This window comes from Gorilla gorilla, chromosome 12 (assembly GCF_029281585.2).
Source record: "Gorilla gorilla gorilla isolate KB3781 chromosome 12, NHGRI_mGorGor1-v2.1_pri, whole genome shotgun sequence".
NCBI classification, from domain to species: Eukaryota; Metazoa; Chordata; class Mammalia; order Primates; family Hominidae; genus Gorilla; species Gorilla gorilla.
The window spans coordinates 122,511,902-122,537,503 of NC_073236.2; the positions used below are offsets into that span (position 1 = coordinate 122,511,902).

The window sequence follows — 25,602 nt, forward strand, 5'->3', positions numbered from 1 at the left end:
TTATCAAAGAATACGTTTACACTAAATCTTAAAGGATGCTATATGTTTTGCTACATTGTATTTTGCAAAACATATAGCAGGTAAATAAGAGAGACACGTTCCAAATGAAAGACTACGTCGTACATGCCATGGGGGCCATGAAAATGTGCTCAGCATATTCTACGGCTGCCTACCACATAACCACAAAAACAGCACACTTTTATTCTTACACGGTTTTCATAGTTTAGGGCATGGCTTATCTGGGTTCTCCTAGGATTTCACAAGGCTGTAATGTGTCAGCTGAACTGTGTGCCTTTCTGAAGCTAGGGATCCTCTTTTAAGTTGAAGTGGCTGTTAGGAAAATTTAACTCCTTATGGTCATAGGATGAAGGCCCTCAAAACCCTAGGAGCTGCATCTGGTTCTTTACCATGTGGACTTCTCCATTCACATCGTAACAACTTGACTTGCTTCTTCAAGTCCTGAAGGAAGGTCTCTCTGTGTGAATAAAAGTTATCTGAAAAGGAATTTGGATGAAAGAGGCTTTATTTCAGTGAACAGTTTGTAAACCAAGCAGACATTGACTTTGGTGTAAAACCAAGGTGCTGCTCCAGAAAACACAGAGAGGGCTCGTTTTAGAGTGAAAGTTCCCATTCAGTTTTCCAATCAGGTCGATTTATGCAAATGAAGGATTCAAACTTGTTTGGTTCTGATTGGTTGATGCAGCTGAGTTCTGATTGGTTAACACAGTTGAGCCCTAATTAGTCAAAGCAGATGAGTTCTGATTGGTTGGTTCGAGGGAGCTCTGATTGATTGATTCACGTGAGTTATGAAAACTCAAAGTTAAACAGAGGTATGGGTTTCCTGAGAACTCAGAATACATCTGTGACCTCTACTCAGCAAATGGCCACTTGGCTTTGTTTGAATTTAGACCCAGTTAGCCACTTGGGATCTATCGTGAAGCATTAGCTCCTTCAGGTTCACATTTGTTCACAAAAGCACACTAGAAAGGCAGAGTCATATGTATTTCATAACCTAACCGTGGCAATGATATTGCACGACCTTTGTCATGTAGTATTATCTACTCACAGAAGTGACATCCAATCACTTTTGCTACATTATATTGGTTAGAAGCAAGTCACAGGTCCTGCCTACACTTAAGAGGAGGGGATTACACAATAGCTTGAATGCCCGGGGCAGAAATTTTTAAGGCCTACCTTAAGGTGTATCCACCACAATGAAGATACATGTGGCAGGGGAACAATAGCACATGAAGCTGGTGTTTTCAAGGGTGGCAGGAATTGGATCTTAAAAATACTTGGATACCTATATGAAATGTAAAGAAAATAGATTTAAAGACATAGTAAGCTTTAAGTTTATCCCTATATCCTTTGTGGAAAAGCTTTCTTAAGAAAATTAATGGCGTAAATAAGTTTGCAGAGAACATATGCTAATGTTTCTTGGATTACTAAGAGTATTTGAAAATATGAAACTATTTCCTTTAGAGAAAAATTACTATACCATTTTAACTTTCTGCTTACAGAGTTTAAATTGGTTCACTTCTAATAACTTAAGTCTTGTTCAAAAACAAGATGCACAAACTTTGCACATTTCCTGTCTTTGAGTTATACAACATCAGTTCATCTGGTGAAACGTTCTAGCTGATCTGTTAGAGCATTAGAAAATCATAAACATCTGACCTTGCATGTCGACTTTTTTCTTTCACTTCTCTCTCTCTGTCTTTTAAAAGCTGTAAGGTAAATGTGGCTGCCACCCATTCGTTCTGAGATACCTTTACTTTGGGCTTCAAACAGTCAAGTTCAAAGAAATTGTAGTTATATTGGGCTCCTATGTGTCTCACAGAAAAACGCAAGACAAGAACATGTGTGTTGTTTTTAAATAATTTGATGAATCTGTGCTTCCCTGATAAAAGTCTTTCAATAACTCACCAATAATTAGAGTCTACATCTTCTTTCTTCCAAGTTTTTTAAATGATGGAAAATGCCATACAAATATACAAAGTCATAGAGAGCAGTTTAATTGTCAACCTTGTTAATCTATACTCTTATCTCCTTTATTTCCTATTCCTTAAATTGTTAGAGCAAATTCCAAACTATCTGAATTCATCAGTAGTATACTCTAATACATACATAAAAAAGACAAGTACTCCTTTAAAAAATAACCACAATGCCATTAAAACACCTAAAAATTAACACTAAATTTGTATTATCATCAAATAGCTAAATAGTTCTAAATTTTTCTTAATTCCCTCTCTCTTGTTTTTGACAGCTGGATTGTCTGAACAAGGATCCTAATAAGGTACCTGCTTCACTGGCCCCCTGTATTTCATCACTGAGTCTTTTTTCACCTATGAGTACTCTTCTCACTCCTTTTAAATTTTCTTATACATTTTTTGTTGCAGAAATTGGGTGATTTGTTTAGTCTGAATTTTGCCAATTGCTTCACATGAAATTTAACTTAACATGGTTTTCTGTCCCTCTATTTAGGTATTAGGCTGAATCAAATAAAATTTCATATTTGTAGGTCAAAATGGCAATTTTATATGGCTTAACCTGATACTTAGATCTAGAGGTGAGATCAGATTTAGCTTCAAATTTTTGACAAGAGTACTTCACAGTTGTCTCATATTTTGTTCCTCCAGGCAGAATCCAATGATAGTTTCTCTCTTTTTGTGTGTGTGTGGTGTTAAGATTAATCTGGCCATTATAAAATTCTCCAAAAGCTTTTCACCTATTGGCTTCGGGAGGATTGGTAATCATTACTCTGATCCATTGTTTTATTAGAGGCTACAAAATGGTATTGTTTATTAATTAATGTAATTCTTTAAAAAAGATTAACTTTCTATAATCAACTATTTGGTTACAAACTAAAGGATAGTATATAAAGAAAGGCAGGACAAATGTTTGGTTATCTGCATTTAGTTCACAGTTTTCTCAATTATGCTTTGGTTCTCCTGGCATCCTCCAGAGGTGACCGTTGAGCTGGTATTTAATTTTCGTTTTTAGAATAATTTAGACATATATGGGACAGCTTTAACTCTCATGAAGGTATTCATTGATTTTGATGCTCAAATTGTCCTCTCTTTGGTAGTTAAAAGCCACTTCAAGTTAGCTTTTGAGTTCTTTTCATAAAACTTCAGCAGACTTCAATAACTTCTTTGATTTTCAGAACTGAAAAGTATGGTACATTTAGTGTCCCAGGCCTAGAATTTCTTGTGGGTACCATAGTTTGCTCCAGTGAGAAGTGTCATATGGAGAAAAGTATAGCGAATAAGGGTGCCACTGGTATTTAGCTGGTCATTACTTCTAGGTCTTTTTAGTGGGCAGAAGTAGAAAAAATGCATATTTTAAAAAAGAAAATACATCATAAATGTATGCAGACATCTATATAACTAAAATTCGTATTAAAGTGTTTTGACTTAATTTCTCTGATTGTACACAACACACCTCTCTTCTCCCATGGAAACATTTTATTCCCAACACCACCAACATAATTGTGCCCTTGTCTTATCCTGCATACACATACATCAGTTCAGAATAACAACACAGATATTACCACCAAAATTATGAATAGCAAACACTGATCAAAATTTCTTTGGAATTATTTTTCCTGTTAGAATATATCCCCCTAGGGATGTACAGCCACATGGCTGTATTTTCAAGTCACTTGAAATAATTTCTATGTGAGATTAAGCCAATCACTCAATACAAAATTAAGTTTGTTTTGTTTCCAATTCTTAAAATTACTTTATTTTTTGAATAACTTTTATTTACAGTTTTGTAAAACATTTACATGATTCCAGATAGCATAACAGTATTGGGGATAATCTTCGCTCCTTCTTACAGCTGGTAGTACTCCAATGTGTAAATAAATGTATTAATACTATAGATTATTCAACCAATCTTCTATTGAATAGACATTTAAGTTGTTTCCACTCTTTTGCTATTAGAAATAGTAACACAATGAATAGCCTTATGAATATATCTTCTTTGGGGGAGGCAGATCATTGAAAAATTAAGTTAAAATCCACCACATGAGATTGCTGATTAAAATGGTAAAAGCATATGTAATTTTATTAGATGTTGCATAAATCTGTTCTCTAGTGGTTGTACCACTTGACATTCTACCAGCAATATATAAGACTTATTTCCCAGCTCGGCACGGTGGCTCACACCTGTAATCCCAGCACTTTGGGAGGCCAAGGTGGGTTGATCACTGGAGGTCAGGAGTTTGAGACCAGCCTGGCCAACATGGTGAAACCCCATCACTACTAAAAATACAAAAAAAAAATTAGCCAGGTGTGGTGGTGCAGGCCTGTAATCCCAGCTACTCGGGAGGCAGAGGCAGGAGAATTGCTTGAACCTGGGAGGTGGAGGCTGCAGTGAGCTGAGATCATGCCACTACACTCCAGCCTGGGTGACAGAGCAAGACTCCGTCAAAAAAAAAAAAAAAAAAAGACTTATTTCCCCAAAGGTTTACCAACAGAATATACCATTAAACTTTTACATTTTTGACAGTACGATAGGTGAGAATGATAACTGTAGTTTTAATCTGCAACTCTATTATTACGAATGACGTTGAGCATATTTTCATGTTAAAGGGCCATCTGCCTTTCTTTTTCTGTTAAGTCTATATTTATATCTCTTGTTCATTTTTCAATAGAGTTATTGGAGTTTTTCTTCTATTAGACAATCTTTCTGTTTTAGGGATACCAACTCTTTTCTGTCATATAAGTTGCAAAAATTTTTTCCAGTTTGTCTTTTTTTCGTTATACTTAAGATTTATTTTTGCCATATTTTTTAAATTGTTATATCTCGTGTTTATTAATCTGTTCCTTTATTGCTTCTTAAGTTTTTCCTCTTTCAGATGATAGAGGATTTACTCATGCTTTCTTCTAGTATTTGTATGTTTTCCATTTTTACATTTAAATATCTCATAATACACTTTTTTTTCTGGTGTATGATGTGAGAAATAACCTAGTTTTATCTTTTGTTATAATATGAATATCAAATTACTCCAACATCATTTACTGTTTTTCTTTCCCCCACTGATTTGCAGTGCTGCTTATTAATATACTGAATTCCATATGCAATTGATTCTATTTCTAGACATTCAGCTATATTTCATTGATTTCTTTGTAAACCCATTTACCCATACCATATGGTTTTACTTTTAGAGGATTTATGTTTTACTACCTGGTAGGGATAGCCACCTCTTACCCTATCCTAATGCTCTTGTGTTTTCTGAGATATTCTGACTATTAGTGCTTATTATTATTTTATTTTATTTTATTTATTTTATTTTTTACCTCTATGTTAGGTTTGGGGGTAAAAGTGAAGGTTTGTTACGTAGGTAAACATGTGTACATATTATTTCATCACCCAGGTATTAAGGCCAGTACTCAACAGTTATCTTTTCTGCTCCTTTCCCTCCTTCCACCCTGCCCCATCAAGTAGACCTCAGTGTCTGTTGTTTTCTTCTTTATGTTCATAAGTTCTTATCATTTAGCTTCCTCTTATAAGTGAGAAAATGTGGTATTTGGTTTTCTGTTCCCGCATTATATTATTATTCTTTTATTTATTTAAAAAATTTTAAAATTCTTCTTATTATTTCAGTAGTTTTTGGGGAACAGGTGGTGTTTGGTTACATGAATAAGTTCTTTTGGTGTGATTTATGAGCTTTTGGTACATCCATCACTTGAGAGGTGTACACTGTACCCAATGTGTAGTCTTTTATCCCTTACCCCTCTCTTACACTTCCTCCTGAGGTCTCAAAGTCCATTGTCTTGTTCTTATGCCTTTGCACCCTCATATCTTAGCTCCCACCTATAAGTGAGCACACATAATGTTTGGTTGCCCATTTCTGAGTTAGCTCACTTAGTTTAATGGTCTCCAACTCCATTCAGGTTGCTAAGAATGCATTATCTCATTCCTTTTTATGGCTGAGTAGTATTCTATGGTATATATACATCACATTTTCTTTATCCACTCATCAGTTGATGGGCATTTAGGCTGGTTCCATATTTGTGCAATTGTGAATTGTGCTTCTATAAACATGCGTGTGCAAGTGTTTTTTTCATATGATGACTTCTTTTCCACTTGATAGGCACCAGTAGTAGAATTACTGAATCAAATGATAGTTCTAATTTTATTTATCTAAGGAATTTCCATACTCTTTTGCATAGTGGTTATACTAGTTTACACTCCTGTTAGCATTGCAAAAGTGTTCCCTTTTCACCACATCCACACCAACATGTATTTTTTTAATTTTTTGATTATGGCCATTCTGCAGGGTTAAGGTGGAATTGCATTGTGGTTTTAATTTGCATTTCCCTGATCATTAGTGATGCTGAGCATTTTTTCATATGTTTGTTGACCATTTGTATATCTCCTTTTGAGAATTGTCTATTCATGTCCTGAGCCCACTTTTTGATGGGATTTTTTGGGTTTTTTTTTCTTGCTGATTTGTTTGAGTTCTTTGTAGATTTTAGATATTAGTCCTTTGTCAGATGCATAGTTTGTGAAGATTTTCTCCCACTCTAAGGGTTGTCTGTTTACTCTGCTGATTATTACTTTTGCTGTGCAGAAGCTTTTTAGTTTAATGAAGTCCCATCTATTTGTCTTTATTTTTGTTGCATTGGCTTTTGGGTTCTTGGACGTGAATTCTTTGTCTAGGACAATGTCTAGAAGAGTTTTCCTGATGATATCATCTGAATTTTTATGGTTTCAGGTCTTAGATTTAAGTTTTTTATCCATTTTGAGTTGACTTTTGTTTAAGGTGAGAGATGACGATCCAGTTTCATTTTTCTACGTGTGGCTTGAAAATTATCTCACCACTATTTGTTGAATAGGGTGTCTTTTTCCCACTTTATGTTTTTGTTTGCTTTGTCAAAGATCAGTCGGCTGTAAGTATTTGGCCTTATTTCTGGGTTCTATATTCTGTTCCATTGGTCTATGTACCTGTTTTTATACCAGTATCATGCTGTTTTGGTAGTTATAGCCTTGTAGTATAGTTTGAAGTTGGGTAATGTGATGCCTCCAGAACCATTCTTTTTGCTTAGTCTTGCTTTGGCTATGCAGGCTCTTTTTAGTTCCATATGAATTTTAGTATTTTTTTTCTAGTTCTGTGAAGAGTGATATGATATGTTGATGGGAAATGCATTGAATTCATAGATTGCTTTTGGCAGTGTAATCATTTTCACAATATTGTTTCTACCCATCCAGGAGCATGGGATATTTTTATTTGTTTGTGCCATTTATAATTTATTTCAGCAGTGTTTTGTAGTTTTCCTTGTAAAGATCTTTCACCACTTCTATTCAACATAGTACGGGAGGTCCTGCCCAGATCAATCAGACAAGAGAAAGAAATAAAGGGCATACAAATAGGTAAAGAGGAACTCAAACTCTCACTGTTCACTGATGATATGATCATATACCTAGAAAACCCTAAAGACTCATCCAAAAGGCTCCTAGATCTCATAAATGAATTCAGTAAAGTTTCAGGATACAAAATCGATGTGCACAAGTCAGTAGCACTGCTATACACTGATAACGACTGTATTAATTTGCTCCTATGCTGCTATGAAGAAATACCTAAGACTGGGTAATTTATAAAGGAAAGAGCTTTAATTGACTCACAGTACACATGGCTGGGGAGGCCTGAGGAAACTTACAGTCATGGTGGAGGGTGAAGATGAAGCAAGGCATCTTCTTCACAAGGTGGTGGGAAACAGAAGTGCCAAGCAAAGGGGAAAAAGCCCCTTATAAAACAATCAGATCTCGTGAGAACTCACTATCATGAGAACAGCATGGGGGTGACCACCCCCCATGATTCAATTACCTTCCACTGGGTCCCTCCCATAACACATGGGGATTATGGGAACTACAATTCAAGATTAGATTTGGGTGGGGATTCAACCAAACCATATAACTCTTCCCTGGCCCCTCCCAAATCTCATGTCTTCACATTTAAAAACACAATCGTGCCCTTCTAACAGTCCCTCAAAATCTTAACTCAAACTCATTCCAGCATTAATCCAAAGACCAAGTCCAAAGTCTCATCTGAGACAAGGCAAGTCCCTTCTACCTATGAGCCTGTAAAACCAAAAGCAAGTTAGTTACTTCCTAGATATGATGGGAGTATAGGCATTGGGTAAATACATCTGTTCCAAATGGAAGAAATTGGCCAAATCAAAGGGGGTACAGGCCTAATGCAAGCCCAAAATCCAATATGGCAGTCACTAAACCTTAAAGTTTCAAAATAATCTCTTTTGACTCCATGTCTCACATTCAGGTCATGCTGATGCAAGAGGTAGGCTTCCATGGCCTTGGACAGCTCTGCACCTGTGGCTTGGCAGGGTATAACCCCCCTCTGGGCTGCTTTCATGGCTGGCATTGAGTATCTGTGGCTTTTCCAAGCACATGGTGCCAGCTGTTAGTGGAACTACGATTACGGGGTCTGGAGGACAGTGGCCTTCTTTTCACAGCTCCTCTAGGTAGTGCCACAGTGGGGACGCTGTGTGGGTGCTCCAACTCCACATTTCCCTTCCTCACTGCCTTAGCAGAGGTTCTCCATGACAGCCCTGCCCCTGCAGCACATTTCTGAAGCCATGGCCCAAGCTGTACCTTGGCCCCTTTTAGCCACAGCTGGAGTGGCTGGGATACAGGGCACCAAGTCCCCAAGCATGCACACAGTAGTAGGGCCCTGGACCTGGCCCAGGAAACCATTTTTTATTTCTCCTAGGCCTCTGGACTTATGATGGGAGGGGCTGCTGGGAAGGTCTCTGACATGCCCTGGAGACATTGACCTGCCCTGGAGACATTTTCCCCATGATCTCTGTCATTAACATGTGGCTCCTTGTTACTTATGCAAGTTTCTGCAGCTGACTTGAATTTCTCCCCAGAAAATGGGTTTTTCTTTTCTACCACATTGTTGGGCTGCAAGTTTTCCAAACCTTTATGCTCTGTCATCTCTGGAACACTTTGCTGCTTAGAAATTCCCTCTCTCCAGGTACCCTAAATTATCTCTCTCATGTTCAAAGTTCCACAGATCTCTAGGGCAGGGGGAAAATGCCACCAGTCTCTTTGCTAAAGCATAGCAAAAGTCACCTTTATTCCAGTTCCCAATAAATTTCTAATCTGCATCTGAGGCCACTTTAGCCTGGACTTAATTGTTCATATCACTATCAGCAGCATTTTGTTTAAAGCCATTCAACGAGTCTCTTGGAAGTTCAGATTTTCCCACATCTTCCTGTCTTCTGAGCTCTCCAAGTCTCTAGGAAGTTCCAAACTTTCCTACATTTTCCTGCCATCTTCTGAGCCCTTCAAACTGTTCCAACCTCTGCCTATTACCCAGTTCCAAAGTCGCATCCACATTTTAGGGTATCTTTATAGCAGTACCCCACTCTCTGAAGTAACAGATTACTGTATTAGTCTGTTCTCACACTACTAGGAAGAAATATCTGAGACTGGGTAATTTATAAAGGAAAGAAGTTTAATCGACTCACAGTTCAGCATGGCTGGAGAAGCCTCAGGAAACTTACAATCATGGTGGAAGGGTAAGGGGAAGAAAGACACCTTCACAAGGCAACAGGAAGAAGTGCCTAGCAAAGGGGGAAAAGCCTTTTATAAAACCATCAGATCTCATGAGAACTCACTCACTATCCTGAGAATGGCATGGGGTAACTGCCCCATGATTCAATTACCTTCCACCTCTCCCTCCCAGGACATGTGATTATGGGAACTACAATTCAAGATGAGATTTGGGTGGGGACACAGCCAAACCACATTAGCGACCAAGCTGAAATTCAAAGCAAGAACTCAACCTCTTTTACAACAGCTGCAAAATAAATAAATAAATAAATAAATAAATAAATAAATAAATAGGTAATATGCCTAACTAAAGATGTTATATTTTTATTTTTAATATAAAACTTTGTAATTACCTTGTTTAGCTTCAGAAAAAATGGTATATGGTATATGTATATATACACATATATGTACATATGTATATATACACATATATATGTATATATACACATATATGTACATATGTATGTATATATGCATGTATATATGTCTATGTATATATGTATATGTATATGTGTATATATACCTATATGTATATGTGTGTATATATGTCTATATACCTACATGTATATATGTATGTATATATGTATGTATTTATGTATACATATATGTATATATGTGTATGTACGTATATGTGTATATGTGTATATATGTACGTATATATGTATATATGTGTATATGTGTATATATACATACGTGTATATATGTATATATACACATACGTGTATACATGTGTGTATATATGTATATATGTGTGTATATGTGTATATATGTATATATGTGTGTATATATGTGTATATATGTATATATGTGTGTATATATGTGTGTGTATATATATTTTTTACTGAAATCACACTGCATTTATAATTTAACTTAGTGGGAAGGGGCAACTTTCTTGCATTGAGCTTTCTGACTCCAAAACACGGATTATCTTTCTATTTATATAGTCTAGTTTTGTGCCCTTCAGAAATGTTTCATGTAGTTTGTTCAGGAGATTTTGGATATTTATTGATAAGTGCTTTGCCTAGGTTATTTATTTATTTACATCACAAATGGGAGGTTTTCCTTTTCATTGTGTTTTCTCAGCAAGTTTTGTTTGTTTATATGGAATGGAGCCTGAATCATAACATGGCATTCTGGGCCTTCCATCTCTCTCTTTTCTGTTTCATTTATTACATTTTTCTTGTGCTAACCATATGTTCTTCAAGAAATATTTTCTATAAATGCCCCTAAAGAGCCTTGTTTTTTGAATTCTTCAGCCCTGCTTAAGTATCCTTCTTGATTCCCTCCCCAACTTTTTTTCGTCTGTAATTTTGTAAACTCTTTTATACCTTCTAAGTCCTCTCTTCCACATATTTCTCCTACAGCATTTAGGTCTGCATTCAAATGCTACACAACATAAGTTGGTTTTCAGTTACCTTTCTGGGTGTGCTTGTCTATTATATAAAGCAAGCCTCTGAGATACAGAATGGCAGGAACTATGCTTCACGCTTTGATTTTTTTTTGGTAACCAGTGGATTGAACCTACTGCACGCTCAGTAAAATTTGTCTGTTGATCTTCACCAAATATTTTAAATTATCTCTGGTAACTATCACTTTCATTAGAACAGCTTGATACATTCTAATTCTGGTGATCTAATATGCATAACAGCCCTTAGGAGCTGAGTCAGAAGAGAACTTTCATCCCACCTCCAGGAGACAGCCCAGTGGAAGATTAAGAAACCTGCCCCACAGAAGGCCAGGTCTAAGCCAGGCTTGAAGCCAGCTCTTCCAAGAGTTCAGGGCTTTTTCTGCTGAACTTTTTGGCCTCTTTCTGCTCAAAGAGCTGAGTCATAAGTTGTCCTAAATAGCCCTCAGGAGTGTCTTCTCCAGCTTTGGGAACAAGTTGCTGGAGATTGAAAAAGAAGGAGAGTTTGGAGTCATTGCAGTTTCAGTGGGCCTATAGTAACACAGGTCTTAAAATTTCTGTCCAGTTCAAACACGCAAAATAAATTTATTTCCCTAATTACTGTTGATTTTGAAACAAGAATGACCAAACTGCTTGTTTTGTAAGTAAACCACAAAACTTGGAAGTAGCAACAACTCTCTAATCCTTTGTTGAGATCCTTCATCAATAATTAGAATAATAGTAGTCCCACTTGAATAACATATCTGGTTCAAAGCCACAAACAGACCTTGAGAGACCAAAGAAAAGTAGAATACTACAGTTCTTCCCACCTGTGTTCTGTGCTATGAGCTTCCACACACATTGCTTTCATGCGTCTTCCTTCTTGGGAAGGCATTGTGACTCCATGAATAGAAGCAATGGCTTAAGCCCAGAAGGACCTAATTTCAATTTTGTTTCTTTCATTACTGTTTATTGGGCATGTAACTTAACCTCTCATACTTCTAAAGTATTTTCATCCTATGGGGAGAGACTGTAATAAAATTTTTGCAGAGTGTTTTATAATCTGGAGATGAAATGTACAATGTAAAGCCACCACCAAGTTGTTATTAGTCATAGCCAGGACTCAAGTCAGCTGTCAGTATTGCAAGGAGGAGCAACTCCACTGTGTAAAATGACAATCTCTTCATGAGCTTTCAAATGCATAGAACTTGCTGACACAAATACTGCAGCACACCAAAGGGTAGAAAATCAAGGTAATGATTGCAGTGGAATAGAAGGATGTCTGCTGGTGTGGTATCAGAGAACTCTTAGTTAAAAAAAGAATAATCTGAAATTTGTTTTAAAAACTGAAGACTGTTTGATGGTAAAGCTGCAGAATCTTTTCTGTCTGCTTCCAGCCCTATGAGAACTTGGATAGCATTCACATGTATTGACATCTGACAGGAAAAAACAGAATTACTGCAGAGGCTGTTGGAGAGCTCATTGTATTGTGACTAAGCTCACTAAGAATCAAATTCTATCTAGTTTCATTAAAGGGTTTTGTGCCTGGCGTATCATAAGTGCTTAGTAAATGTTACTCTCATTATTTTGCTTGGAAGAAGAAAAATACTGCACCCACGGGTCACCACAGACATAGGATGATGCACATAGCATTGCTTTCACAAATAGCAGAAAGTGTGCGTATCTGTCTATACATAAGCCAGTAAAGAATATCTCCAACTCTGTCTTTTGTTCCCCAGAAAAATACTTGGAGGTTTTTGGAGCTCACCATGTTTCATCCCTGAAAATAGACTTGATTTTAGTTTAGACTGGGTTCTTCAACCATTGTCTCCAGACAAAAAGTCATTACACAGCCATGGTAGAACATTCATTCTCTGAACCTTTTCATAGAATCCACTGGGGCAAAGGTTTTCTCTATCAAGCCAGGTGATTAGAAAGAGCATAGAAAAGGCTGGTAACTCTCCTCTAGACTACAGCCTTATATGAATGTTAGATTTTCACAGCGTGTGTTATTCCACAATTTCCCCTGCTTCTTCTCCTACCAGTTGGCTTGCTTGTAATTTGGGCTGCTGGGCTTTGGTGGCTCAGACCTTCTCCTTCATGGAAGGCTCTCAGCCTCCCTAGTAAAGTTCCATATTTTTATTATGTAGGATTGACCACCAACTACAAAAGAACTTTTTAGATTTCCCTAGGGAAATAAGCAGGGGGCAAATGCATACTAGTCACCATCATAATGTTTTAGTTTTTCCCGTTACATTAAGCTCTTTTTCTTGTTTAAGACGAACTATTTTAGGCTATCTCTCAAGACAGCTTTGCCATCAGAGTGACCACAGAGGATGACAATAACAGCAGGTGTTGTTTGTTGAAAGCTCAGCTGGTATCTGGTTTTGTGGCGAGTATTTAAGATGCATTATCTCACTTAAAACGTAAGTCATCCCTGAAACTCAGAGAGGTTAAGTAACTTTCTCAGCATCATACAGGGGGGAAGTTATCAGGATTCACACCTAGGCTTACACATCTTGAATTTTTTATAGTTATTCTATATGCTATTGGCAATGTCAATAATAACACCACCAGGTCATATTTTCCCTTTGATGTTAGGCAGTGAATAAGTAAAGCATTCTAATATTAAAAATCAAATAAACAAACAAATGGACAGAAACCCAGATGATGATTATTATTTTTGTTAAAGAGCACACTCCATTGGGAACAGACTGCTGCACAGTGACTGACAAAGGCCACCCAATGGGCACTTACACATCGTACTCCAAAAGACATGGGATATTTTGCTAATGAAAATCAATGAGAACAGGGATTCCTCTGGGCAACTCCCCCAACCTCATCCTTTTCAGGAGTCGAGGAATCGCCCAACCATTTTCCTGATGGCAGCTGTGGTTCACTAGAGATAGAGCCCCTCAGGGGTGTCTTCCTGTTTCTTATAAAGAACATTTTCTTTATATTTTTTGAAGTATTCATTCGTTACTTTCATTCTACGTTCTCTTGAGGCCATCAGACAAGCTTCTGTACAGACTGCCTTGATGTCAGCACCAGAGAGGTCATCTTTAACCATGATCAAGTCGTCCAGGGTTACGTCATCGGCCAGTGTCATCCTGCTTGTGTGATTCTGAAAGATACGCTTCTTAGTCCTTTCATCAGGCAGGGAGAACTTGATCTTCCTGTCAATGCGGCCTGGTCTGATAAGTGCTAGATCCACAGTTTCTATTCTGTTTGTTGCCATAATAACTTTCATGTCTCCCCTAGAATCAAATCCCTTCAACTGGTTCAACAGTTCCAACATTGTTCACTGAATTTCTCTCTCACCACCAGAATTTGAGTCATATCTTTTTGTCCCAATGGCTCCAATTTCATCAGTAAACATGATGGATAGTTCATGCTCTTCAGCAACTCAAAACAATTACCATACGAATAAGAGTTTGGGCCCATCACCTAGGTACTTCTGAATAAGTTCAGAGCCAACTACTCTCAAGAAAGTGGCTGAGGTTTGGTTTGCTACTGCTTTGGATAACAAGGTTTTGCCTGTGCCGGGTGGGCCATAGAGAATGACCCCCTTGGGAGGCTTTATACCCATTTCTTCATAATATTCAGGATGGGTGAGAGGAAACTCCACAGCTTCCTTTATTTCCTGAATTTGGTTGTCAAGCCCCCCAATATTGGCATAGGTCTCCTGGTGGGCCTTTTCCATCTTCATCACTGTGACCAGGGGATCCGTGTCATCCATCAGCACCCCATCATGGCATGCACCTTGTGGTTGAGCAGGACCGAGCAGCCAGTTTCCAGAAGATCCTTGTCTACAAATGAAAGAATGTTGACATAGTGTTCTGAGCCCACAGATGTAGACATGATGGCATGATTGTTATCAATGATCTCTTCCGAGGTTCCTACTGACATCGGGGTCCCCCTCAGATCATCCACTTTTGATCTTTCCTCCTCTTGCTTTTCTTCTAATGGTTTCATTTGTTCCTGATTTCTAATGAATTCTTCCTCCATGAGAAGATAGTCTTTAATTCTCTCTAATGTCAGTAATTTTAACCGGTACTGAGTGTGAGGTGTCACCAGTGGCAGTTTGCTGACTGCATCTGGTCCCTTTGTTTTCTTCTTCTTTTTCCTCACTCTAGTTGGTACAGAAGGTTCATATTTCTTTTTCTTGTCCTTGTCATCCTTCTTGCCACTTCCAGGACCATGACCACCACTCTGACTTTGACCTATCTTGCCTTGGCCACTTGAGGTAAAAAACTCGGATTATTAAGATGCCTGTTGGTTACTTAACAATTTTAGTTTCACTATATTGTTTAGCTACAAATAGCAGTGGGTTCAAACATTTTCCCTTGCTGGGGATATAATTTCTAGAAAGTGTTCTTTGCAGTGAAACTGAACTTGAAGCCATTAAGTAGTAATTAATATTAGCTCCTGCTTCGAAAGCATTATATTTAACAAGGCTTCATAGGAATAATAATAATAATATGAAACGGGGTTTTGGTTTATAGTTTAATTCCAGGAAGAAAGCATATGCTTTTTAAAATTTACCAGAGTATTTAGTAACATTGTTTTCATCTCCAGTGAGCATGCATTGCTGATTTTAAAGAGACAATGCAGCTGCAAAAAAATAGAAAAACAGAACAATTGCAGGACAGGAAGCTCAAGTTTTAGAGAAAGAGAGCTATAGTATCACGTAGTGGAGGTTACCCTGTAGTTCCAACAGAATGCTGAACAGTGAGTTTCATGCTGTTTTATCTAAGCAACAAATTGGCAAAAATATAAAACACAAGCCTAGAAAATGAACAGGAATCTAGTGAACAAATCACTTAATAGAGGAATTATTTTCTGTGTAACTCCGGTGTGAGCAAGGGTGGTCCCCTCAATCTTGGTGTCAATTTCACACTCTGTGACAATCCAATGTCCTCTTGAAATGTTTGCAAATTCACGGGTGAAGAGGGCTAATGTTCTCATGGTCATGAGTTCAGTCTTCCTCCAATCTTAGTAGCACATTGGGAATTAGTTCTCAAAAGAATATTGCTGATTTGTTAAAGGGTGTATGGTTATGCTCTCAAACTGAAGGGACTTTTGCTCCAGTGGATATAGTGGGTCATAAGGGCATATGTTAGCGCTTTCTGCACTGAATGCAAGATTAGGTTTTATATCTTCTGTTGGCCTGGGCCTCTTTGAGAGCTATTGACTTTTGGAATCACTTGGTAAATTGGCCGAAGTAGAATACCTTGCCTTTCTCTTGCAGAGTCCAGCAAACATTACAGGTTTGTGGTTTTTTTTTTTTTTTTTCTGAATCATCTTGCTGCTATATCTTATCAATATAATGTGTTTAATGGAATAAATCAGCATGATGTCTTACAGGATTGTGAGTTGTTCTTGGGAATTAAATTGTGACACAGAACTGGGGAGTTGATAACTGACAGTTGGCGTTCTTACCACAGTAAAGGCATACTTTTGTCTCCACCAAGTGAAAACACACGATTCTTAGTGTTCTTTGTTTCTGGGAATGGATAAAATGCGTGTTATCTATCAATAACTGCAAACTAGGTGGCATAACCCCTGTAAGAAAATCAATCTGGCAGGCAGCTGTAATAGGCAATAACACTATTCTTCTTAGTGTTTTGCACTTGCCAAAGAGAAATGCATTATGTTCTTTGAATCTTACAGCTTCCTAGAAATGAAAGCAGAACAGTTTTTCTCCCCATTTTACAGATATGAAGACTGAGTAACAGAGAGTACATTTTGTTGGGAAAACATTTATGAGGGTACTGAGACTCTGAGGAGCTTGTTCTGAAGTGCCATTTTCCTTGAGCAGTTTTTTGTGTTTTTCCTTATAGATTAGCCTGTGTTGCATTGCAGGCTGAGGGCAAGGGGCCTGAAGTCAGACTGCCTTAGTTGGAACTCAAATTCTGCCACTTGTCTTGGGCAAATTGCTCAGCTTCTCTGTGACTCAGTTTTCTCATCTGAGGATTAAATGAAGATTAAATATATGAATGCAAAGTAAAGTACTCAAAACAGAGTCGGACACTATTAGCATTCTATCTATAGTTACTGAAGAAGCAATAACCGGCAAGGTTAAAATCTTACAACCCAAAGTCAAATGTAGAAGATTTAAAATATTCTACATTAAAAATGTATTTTCTATCGGGTCCCGGGCTACCTTCACCTTCTTCAATGAATGGATCAAGTAGGAAACTATATCTCATTGGTTTAAAGTTGAGGTGACTTGTGTGCTAAGTGCCTCTGTTGGCACGCAGAGAACCCTTTGCATGATTAGCATTGACCGGACAAATTGCTGTACTCTCCAAGTGATTCAGCCAAGCCATTTCCCCAGTGCTGACAAAGCACCAATCCCAAGTACTGCACAACAGGGCCACCATTATCTACCGTTTCAGAAAGACAAGGAGCTTAGATGGAGAATATTACAATTATTTTCACAAATTAGATGGCTGTATTTGAATCTGAGAGCAAAAATTCATGGGTAATATATATCTTTCTATATCTCTCTTGAATATAGAGAAAGTAGTTACAATTGGTAATTGAAACATTGCCTATCAGTGTGAAATTTATGAGATAAATTTTAATAAATACATGGACTTTTCAAGTGTCTTTTACTGACAAAAACAGCTGAATTGATTAAAACTAATTTGCACAATTTGTGGTTTATGGTGAGAAACTGACAGCAAAAAAATGGAGCATTTTTAATATAAGTACATTTTTGAACTTGGGGTACTTTTGTTTACATCATGTTGGTAAATGTTTAAACCTCATACTTCAAAAAATTTGCATTTGAAGGGTGACAGACTTTTCTTTGCATCAATTCAAATTATTTAATTATAGTGGAAACAGAATTTATCTATTTTCATGAACCTGTTACATTTTCATTGAAGTTTAGAGATTTGAATTTTTTTCAGAGTTAATAACTTTTATTAAATTGACTTGATGATATTTTGTTGCATATTTTTTCTTTTAGTATTACGGTGAAATCCTTTTGCTTTAAGTTGTGTAACTGCTATTTATATTCCTAATGCAATATAAGACCTTGGAGGCTTCTAGGATTTCTCTTACTGGAACTGTCTACGATTAAAAGATTCAATTATTGGTCTCTTACGATAGAAGCACATTCAGACTTGTTACTTGTTATAGCTTAATATCCATCTCATAAGAACCACTGAGAATCAATCTCCAATTTGCAAATAACTTGGATTTGAGGCATTGGTTTGTGAGTAATCTGTATCATTTTTGGGAGTTCTTTTTTTGTACCATAACGGTAAGTCAATATCAGTTGTTGCGTTTTCTGTTTGCTTAAAAATATTGGAGTATAAAATTGGTTGTCAGGCGGCTTGAGGTTTAGTTCCAGGTTTGCTTTTAGCTCACTTTAGTAACTTACTTAACTTCCGTGTGCCTTGGCATCTTCATCTATAAAATAAAGAGGGAGGAATTAAGTCAGACTGGAGCATCTTAAACGTTCTGTTTCTGAATTTCTCTTTGAATTTACCAAGGTAGATTCTGCACTAGCTTTGGCAGACTCAAGTCATAAGGTTGGTTAAGGTTAGAAAAGACGATGAATAGGAGGGAGCACCTCAGATCAATTGGGCGCTAGGGAAATTAAACTGTTTATAAAGGAAGATCCTAGTAGAGCCTGCGTAGAGGTCCTACACATGGACCCTCAAGGCTTGGCAAAATTAAGTGAAGTTTGATAATATGTCACTAAGATAATTGTTGTGGTAGGGAAGTGGGGGTATATTCTCAGAAGAAGCAGTGCAGAGAACAATTGCATTCAGCTGGTAATAAATAACACTCAGGGCCAGGCACTGCAGAAGCATGGCTCTGGATGATGGGGCACAGAGGGTTTGATCACAGGGAGATTGGTCAGAGAAGCACAAGACAAAAGCATAGGAAATGCTGTAACTGGGAAGCCACAGGGTTGTCTGAAGCTCACTCAGCCCTATAATATAGACATTGGGTCTGCTGGTAGAAAAATATCAATTCTCAGCTCTCCCAGCCTTAGGTAACACTGTGTCTAAATGGCAGTATGTCTTCCTAGGGATTATGAATGACAAGGGGGATGAGAAATGACCAGAACCATCATGCCTCCTCTGCTACTTCTGTAAAACCTTACTAATGTTTTTATTTTTTATTTTATTTCATTTTTTATTTCCAGTAGGCAAGAAGAGAATCTGAAAAGTGATGAAGGAGGAGGGTAAGTACTTAGGGAAGAAGATTTTAAAAACTGAAAGGATCTGTTTTAGTTAGAATGGGAAAGACGTTTCCTTGGTTACAGATCTTTATAGGTGGCAGAATTACGGTGAAAACACTTTAAGGAAAATTACTTGATTGCTGGGAGGTGTCAGAGTTTTTCAACAAATATTTCATTGAATAGAAATGGATTGAGCACCTGCTATGTGCAAAGCTTTGAACTGAGTGCTCTGGGGGATATGAACAATTATATTCTATCATTCCCACACCTGAGGAGTTCACACAAAAGCTGAAGAGACAAAGCACACAAAGCAGTGAATTAAATGATAGAACAAGACTTAAATATCCGTACAGAATGCCGTGGCAACAAGAGGGACTCCCCGTCCTCCGGAGTTCTGGACCAGTTGAGAAATATGCCAAATAGAATGCATATAGGGCAATAGATTACCTTTATTTTTAGTAGATAAAAGCTAAATTGAAGTACACACAGCTTAGCACAGTTCTCAGTGAGCCGCTTGACACTGAAGTCCGGAATTAGACTTATATTCTTAGCCATGTGGTGCCTCTGTCCCCATGGAACAGAGAAAAACCACTGTTTGTGGAAGAGCTTGTTTCCAAGAAGAAAAGAGAGGAGCTGAGTCTAAAATCATAAGTTTATTCTTTCCTACTTGGCCCTGAGATGAAGCAAACAAGGCATAAAGGAATATCAATAATTAAGCTCCTTGTTACAGAAGGATTTATCAAGAGTGGGAAAAAGGCATTTCCCTTGACAAAAGATAACAGTATCAGCAGTGAAGAAAGAACATGCAAAGTGACAAAGAAGGATCCAGATTTTAGGGGCGAGAGATAGGAAGGACAAGCTGGGCCACAGCATGTTGAAAGGATTTTCCCAGGGGAAAGATTTGAGCTGGCTTTTTGTGATGATAACATTTAGATAGGCAAGAAGAAGAGCCTGCTGGTGGGAGTGGGAGGGATGATATGGGCAAAATACTGAGAACACAAGAAAGAATGTAAACCCCAAAGCAGGTGATGACAGTGGAAACTGCAAGAAAGGGTCAAAGTAGCAAATGTTGAGAAGGGGATACCACTAGGGGGAGATAATATGTAGGAGGAGAAAAAAGGAGTATGAATTCAAGGGGAGGGATCTCAGTTCTCCTTTCCCTTTGGTACCGTAGTGTGTCAGTTAACCTCTCCAGGACTGTCTCAATTTCCTCATCTGCAAAATGGGAGAATTTGGATAGCTGATTTCTCTAGACATTGGTTAGCATGGCTGCCACTGTTAAGAGGAGCTATTAAGCTTGTCAGGTAGAACCAATGGCATTCTTCCCAGAAATAGAAAAAAAATTCCAAATTTATATGGAATCACAAAAGACCCAGAATAGTCAAAGCTATCCTGAGCAAAATGTACAAAACTGGAGGAATCACATTACCTAACTTCAAATTACACTACTGAGCTATGGTAACCAAAACAACATGGTACTGGCCTAAAAACAGACACATAGACCAATGGAACATAATGGAGAGCCCAGAAACAAATCCATGCATCTACAGTGAGTTCATTTTCAACAAAGTTGCCAAGAATATACAGTGTGGAAAGGACAGTCTCTTTAATAAATGGTGATGGGAAAACTGGATATCCATATGCAGAAGAATAAAACTAGACCCCTATCTCTCACTGTCTACAAAAATCAAACCAAAATGGATTAAAGATTGAAATTTAAGACCTCAAATTATGAAAGTATGGCAAGAAAATCGTGGGAAAGCTCTCCAGGACATTGGACAGGGCAAATATTTCTTGAGTAATATCCCACAAGCACAGGCAACCAAAGCAAAAATGGACAAATGGGATTATATCAAGTTAAAAAGCTTCTGCACAGCAAAGGATATAATTAACAAAGTGAAGAGATAACCCACAGAATGGGAAAAATATTTACAAACTACTCATCTGACAAGGGACTAACAACCAGACTATAAAAGGAACTCAAACAATTCTATAGGAAAATATCTAATAATCTGATTTTAAAAATTGGGCAAAAGATCTGAATAGACATTTCTCAAAAATGGGACACACAAATGGCAAACAGGCATATGAAAATGTTTTCAACATCATTCATCATCAGAGAAATTCAAATCAAAACTACAAAAAGATACCATCTCACCCCAATTAAAATGGCTTTTATCCAAAGGACAGGCAATAACAAATGCTAGTGAGGATGTGGAGAAAAGAGAACGCTTGTACACTGTTGGTGGGAATGTAAATTACTACAACCACCATGGAGAATGTTTGGAGGTTCCTCATAAAACTAAAAATAGAGCTACCATATGATCCAGCAATACCACTGCTAGATATATACCCAAATGAAAGGAAAACAGCATATCGAAGAGATAGCTGCACTCCCATTTTTACTGCAGCACTATTTACAGTAGCCAAGATTTGGAAGCAACATGTGCCCATCAACAGATGAATAGATAAAGAAAATGTGTCACATATAACACTATGGAGTACTATTCAGCCATCAAAAACAATAAGATCCTGTTATCTGCAACAACGTGGATGGAACCGGAGGTCATTATGTTAAATGAAATAAACCAGTCATGGAAAGGCAGACTTCACATTTTCTCACTTATTTGTGAAAGCTAAAAATTAAAACACTTGAACCCATGGAGATGGAGAGTAGAAAGAGGATTACCAGAGGCTGGGAAGGGTAGTGGTGGGGAGGGCCAGGCAGGTGGGAGGGAAAAGGTAGGGATGGTTAATGGGTACAAAGCATAGAAAGAATGAATAATATCTGGTATTTTATAGCATAACAGGGTGACTACAGTCAATAATAATTTAATTGCACATTTTAAAATAACTAAAACAGTATAATTGAATTGTTTGTAACACAAAGTATAAATGCTTGAGATGATGGATACCCTATTTACCCTGACGTGTTTATTAAACATTGTGTGTCTGTCCAAATATCTCATGTACCCCATAAATATATACAACTACTATAAAAATTTAAAAAAAGATTGTCAAGTAGAACCAGAGAGGTAAAGACCAGAACAGACATGTGGCATTCTTCTCTATACCCCTGGGAGATACAGAGATATAGAAGGCTTTCAGGAGTCAGAGGAGGTCTCTGAGAAGGAGGCTGTGTTATATCCCTGAATGCTGCTGACATCTCTGGTGAGGACTAGCCTCTATAGCACATTACACAGACTGAGTGTGGAGGGTGAGGAAGCTGAGTTAAAAAGCTTCTCGGCTTTCAGTGCCTAGGTCTAGTTAAGAAGTACCCAGGGTAGAGCCTGACCCATACCTCAAAGGGCACAGTAGAGACCCAGGGAGGCCAGTGGAAGTCCGCCTTGTTTTACTTACTCATATTTCCCCAGGCCAACCCACTTTAATACAGATTCATCTCTGGGAAAAGATTTTTCTCTTGCACGCTAAGGTTATGCACTGAGAACATCCATTTAAATCTCTTGGCATTTCTAAATTCATACACCTAGTAAAATTTTGGGAAAAAACATATTCAGTGTAGTGACTGACCTTCAATATCCTTACTGTATTCCCTTGAATAATCAACTTTTTATTACCTTTAGTGTGCATTAGTGAGATTTATTACTCACTTTAAAGAAGCTGTCTTTTATCTAAATTAAAAAATGCGTACATATTCCATATGATTCTCACCCTAAAGAAGGGGAAAATGGGGCTAAGTGGGGAGAAACCAATCCATAAAATAGTTATTTTCAAATATGATGTACTTGATGCTGTGTGTACAATTGATGGACTTTTAATATGAATTGATACCCAATTTAGCTCAATCACAAACAAATAACCATTCCTTCTTAATATGTAGCAATGAGTGATCTGACAGAGCTGGTCTCACTTCATTTATAATTAATTCATTCATTTATTCCTTGTCAAATATTTAGTGAGCTTTACTGAGCACTAAGTCCTGTGTTAGGTGCTGAGAGTATAATGGTGAGCAAAACAGTTGGGATTTCTTTCTTTCTGGAGGTTTAGAATGGTGTGGAGGTGAAGGGAGACAAATGGAGCAAATCTTACAAATATGTAATTACACACTATGAGACTTGCTATAATAGAAAAGTACAGGCTGTTTTAGTAATTTCTAATCAAACTAACAATACATTTCCAAGGTGCGGCAAGGCAGATACCTGTGCCCTCTGTGTTGCAACGTCACTGTGCCTAGCTCTCAATGTGCACTGTCAATCCTTGGTCCTTTTTCTAGAACATTTCATGATACATTTCTCTCTTCTGCTTGGTGAACTCCTATCATCCCTGCAGATCTAGCTCAAATGTTAATTTCTTGTTAGCTAGCATGAGGTGGCCACATTGAGCCCACAGTGAAGATGTCCCTTGCCCCAGTTAATTTACAATTGTTCTAATAACCATGTCACCTTAGTTTAGGCCTACAACCTGGCTCTGTTCTGACCTCACTTGGCTCTTTTTCAGACAGGCATCTTCTTAGGCTTGTATCCAGTTCATCTAAAAGCAGTATCAGGTTATTTAAGTATAAATTAAAAATGAGGGATGTGGTTGCCATAAGCCACTTAAGCCTGAAATTAGAGGTCTCAGAATTTTGCTCCTTGGCACTCAGGTTCTGCTCTGTGACTTCATCAAGTGGTCTGGGGGGCACTCCCTTGCTTGTAAGCTTTGGCACACCTCAAATTGTCATTTTAGTTCTGCATTATGATGAACACTCATTCTGACCTCCCTGTATTGAAATTGGGTCTGTAATTATATGTGCCCAATAAATGTCTGCAGAACCAGAAATTTATTTTATGGCCAAGAAATGACTATAGGAGAAAAAAATTACATTCTAGAAAAACCTGTTAAATAGCCAGGAGTTATGTTGTCCTCAGGGAATGAGCCTTCATTGCCCTATCACAAGTAAATGGGACCACAGTCACAGTACCTAAAAAGTGGGCAGGGAGGACCCGTGACCTGGATGCACTCGCACTCTAGCTTGCCTACACAGGCCTGAGATCTCTTTCCCATGGGTGACAGGTCTCCATCCTGTGCTGAGAGATCAGGCTTGACATAATCATCTTCTTCAGGGTGTGGGGCAGGGCCAGGAAAATGTGGGCCATTTGGGACCATAACTGACAATTATGGATATCCTCTCATGGAAACAAGTTATATTTTGGAGGAGGAGGAGAACCTAAGGTACCTTGAAGTAGGAAAAGACTTGGGATGCGCATTGGAGAAGGGGAGGGGAGGGCTTTTAGAGGTAGTTTATTAAGTGGCCTCTTGTAGCTTAGTGCCAGCTCTGTTTTCCTGGGGTCCATTTCTCTTGGGAACTTCAGATATAGCTCAGCTATATCAGAAGGGATGTGTGGTTTCATTTCTAGGGAGAACAGGACCTAGGGAGTAAACAAAATAAGGTTCTACCAGACAAAAGCCGCTGTAGAAATGGCTCAGAAAATTTTTAGCAAGCTGTATCCTGTTGTTTTTGTTAAGCACTGCCCCCTACTCTTTCTGTGATAAGCATTGTCAGTGCCTCATCATTCAGAGCCCAAGGCAGTGAGCCACATGACTCTGTTACAGGTATTCTGTCTGCTCTCTGCAGCCTCTCAGCCATTCCTTCCACACCACCCATTGCTGAGCCATCATTTCCTAGAGTGAGCAAGCTGAGTGCTGCATTGCAGCAGAACCATTTAAAGAACCTGGGAGTACTGTGAGTTCCTGTCATTTCCCTAACCATTTGCATGAGTGTGCCGCACGGGGGCTGTCTGGGTTTCAGGGAACTCAGTGCACAGATGCAGTGGAAATAGGGACTCTTGCTACGCTGGGAGCAGAACTAAGTTATAGTTGGCTGAGGTTTAGAAACTGCACAGGGTGGCAGAAAATAGGAACTTCTATTACATATAGCCCAAGGATCAAAAGGAGCAGCAGCTCAGAGATGGAATGTTGGTCCTTTGTGTTTGGTTCTTTATTTAGCAAAGTAGAGGGTGTACTCCGGGTTGTGCCAAGCAGGTGTGAGATTCTGGGGTAAGGCTCAAAGTAGAGTCGCTTCAGCATCTGGCTAGATTGAACTCAGAACCCTAATCCTGGGCAAGTTAATGTGAATTAATCAGTGTTTATCGGGCACCTACTAAGCATGAAATGTTGCTCTGGATTATGCTGAAAAGAGGCAGAAGGATAAAAATTGGTTTCCATGGAATTTGAGGAGAAAAATAAAGTAAGTTTTAATTAAAGTTGTGAGTGTTCACTACTCAGAGTGAGATATGAGAATGAGAAAGAATTCAGGAGGAGGAAGAGAGGAAGAGTATATTAGAGAGGTCTCCCTGAAGGAGGTGGATTTTGGTTAAGCCTTAGAGGATGAGAAGACTTGGGTAGAAAGAAAGTTCTAGCCATGCCAGGCTCCAGAAGCCCCCTGCAGACCCAGAGCCAAGGAGGCTTCTTCCTTGAGGACCTT

At 38.2% G+C, this 25,602-nt stretch overlaps 1 long non-coding RNA gene and 1 pseudogene across 1 annotated transcript; both read right to left on the reverse strand.

Annotated features, from left to right (window-relative positions):
- Window positions 1-421: 421 nt before the first annotated feature.
- LOC129531730 (uncharacterized) lies at window positions 422-23,707 on the reverse strand. The gene is made up of 4 exons (XR_008677107.1): window positions 23,617-23,707; window positions 18,369-18,397; window positions 1,195-1,303; window positions 422-494 (listed from the first exon to the last, which is right to left on the reverse strand). It is a non-coding gene; the product is annotated as an uncharacterized lncRNA (long non-coding RNA).
- LOC101146803 (26S proteasome regulatory subunit 4-like) lies at window positions 13,872-15,212 on the reverse strand (annotated as a pseudogene).
- Window positions 23,708-25,602: the final 1,895 nt, after the last annotated feature.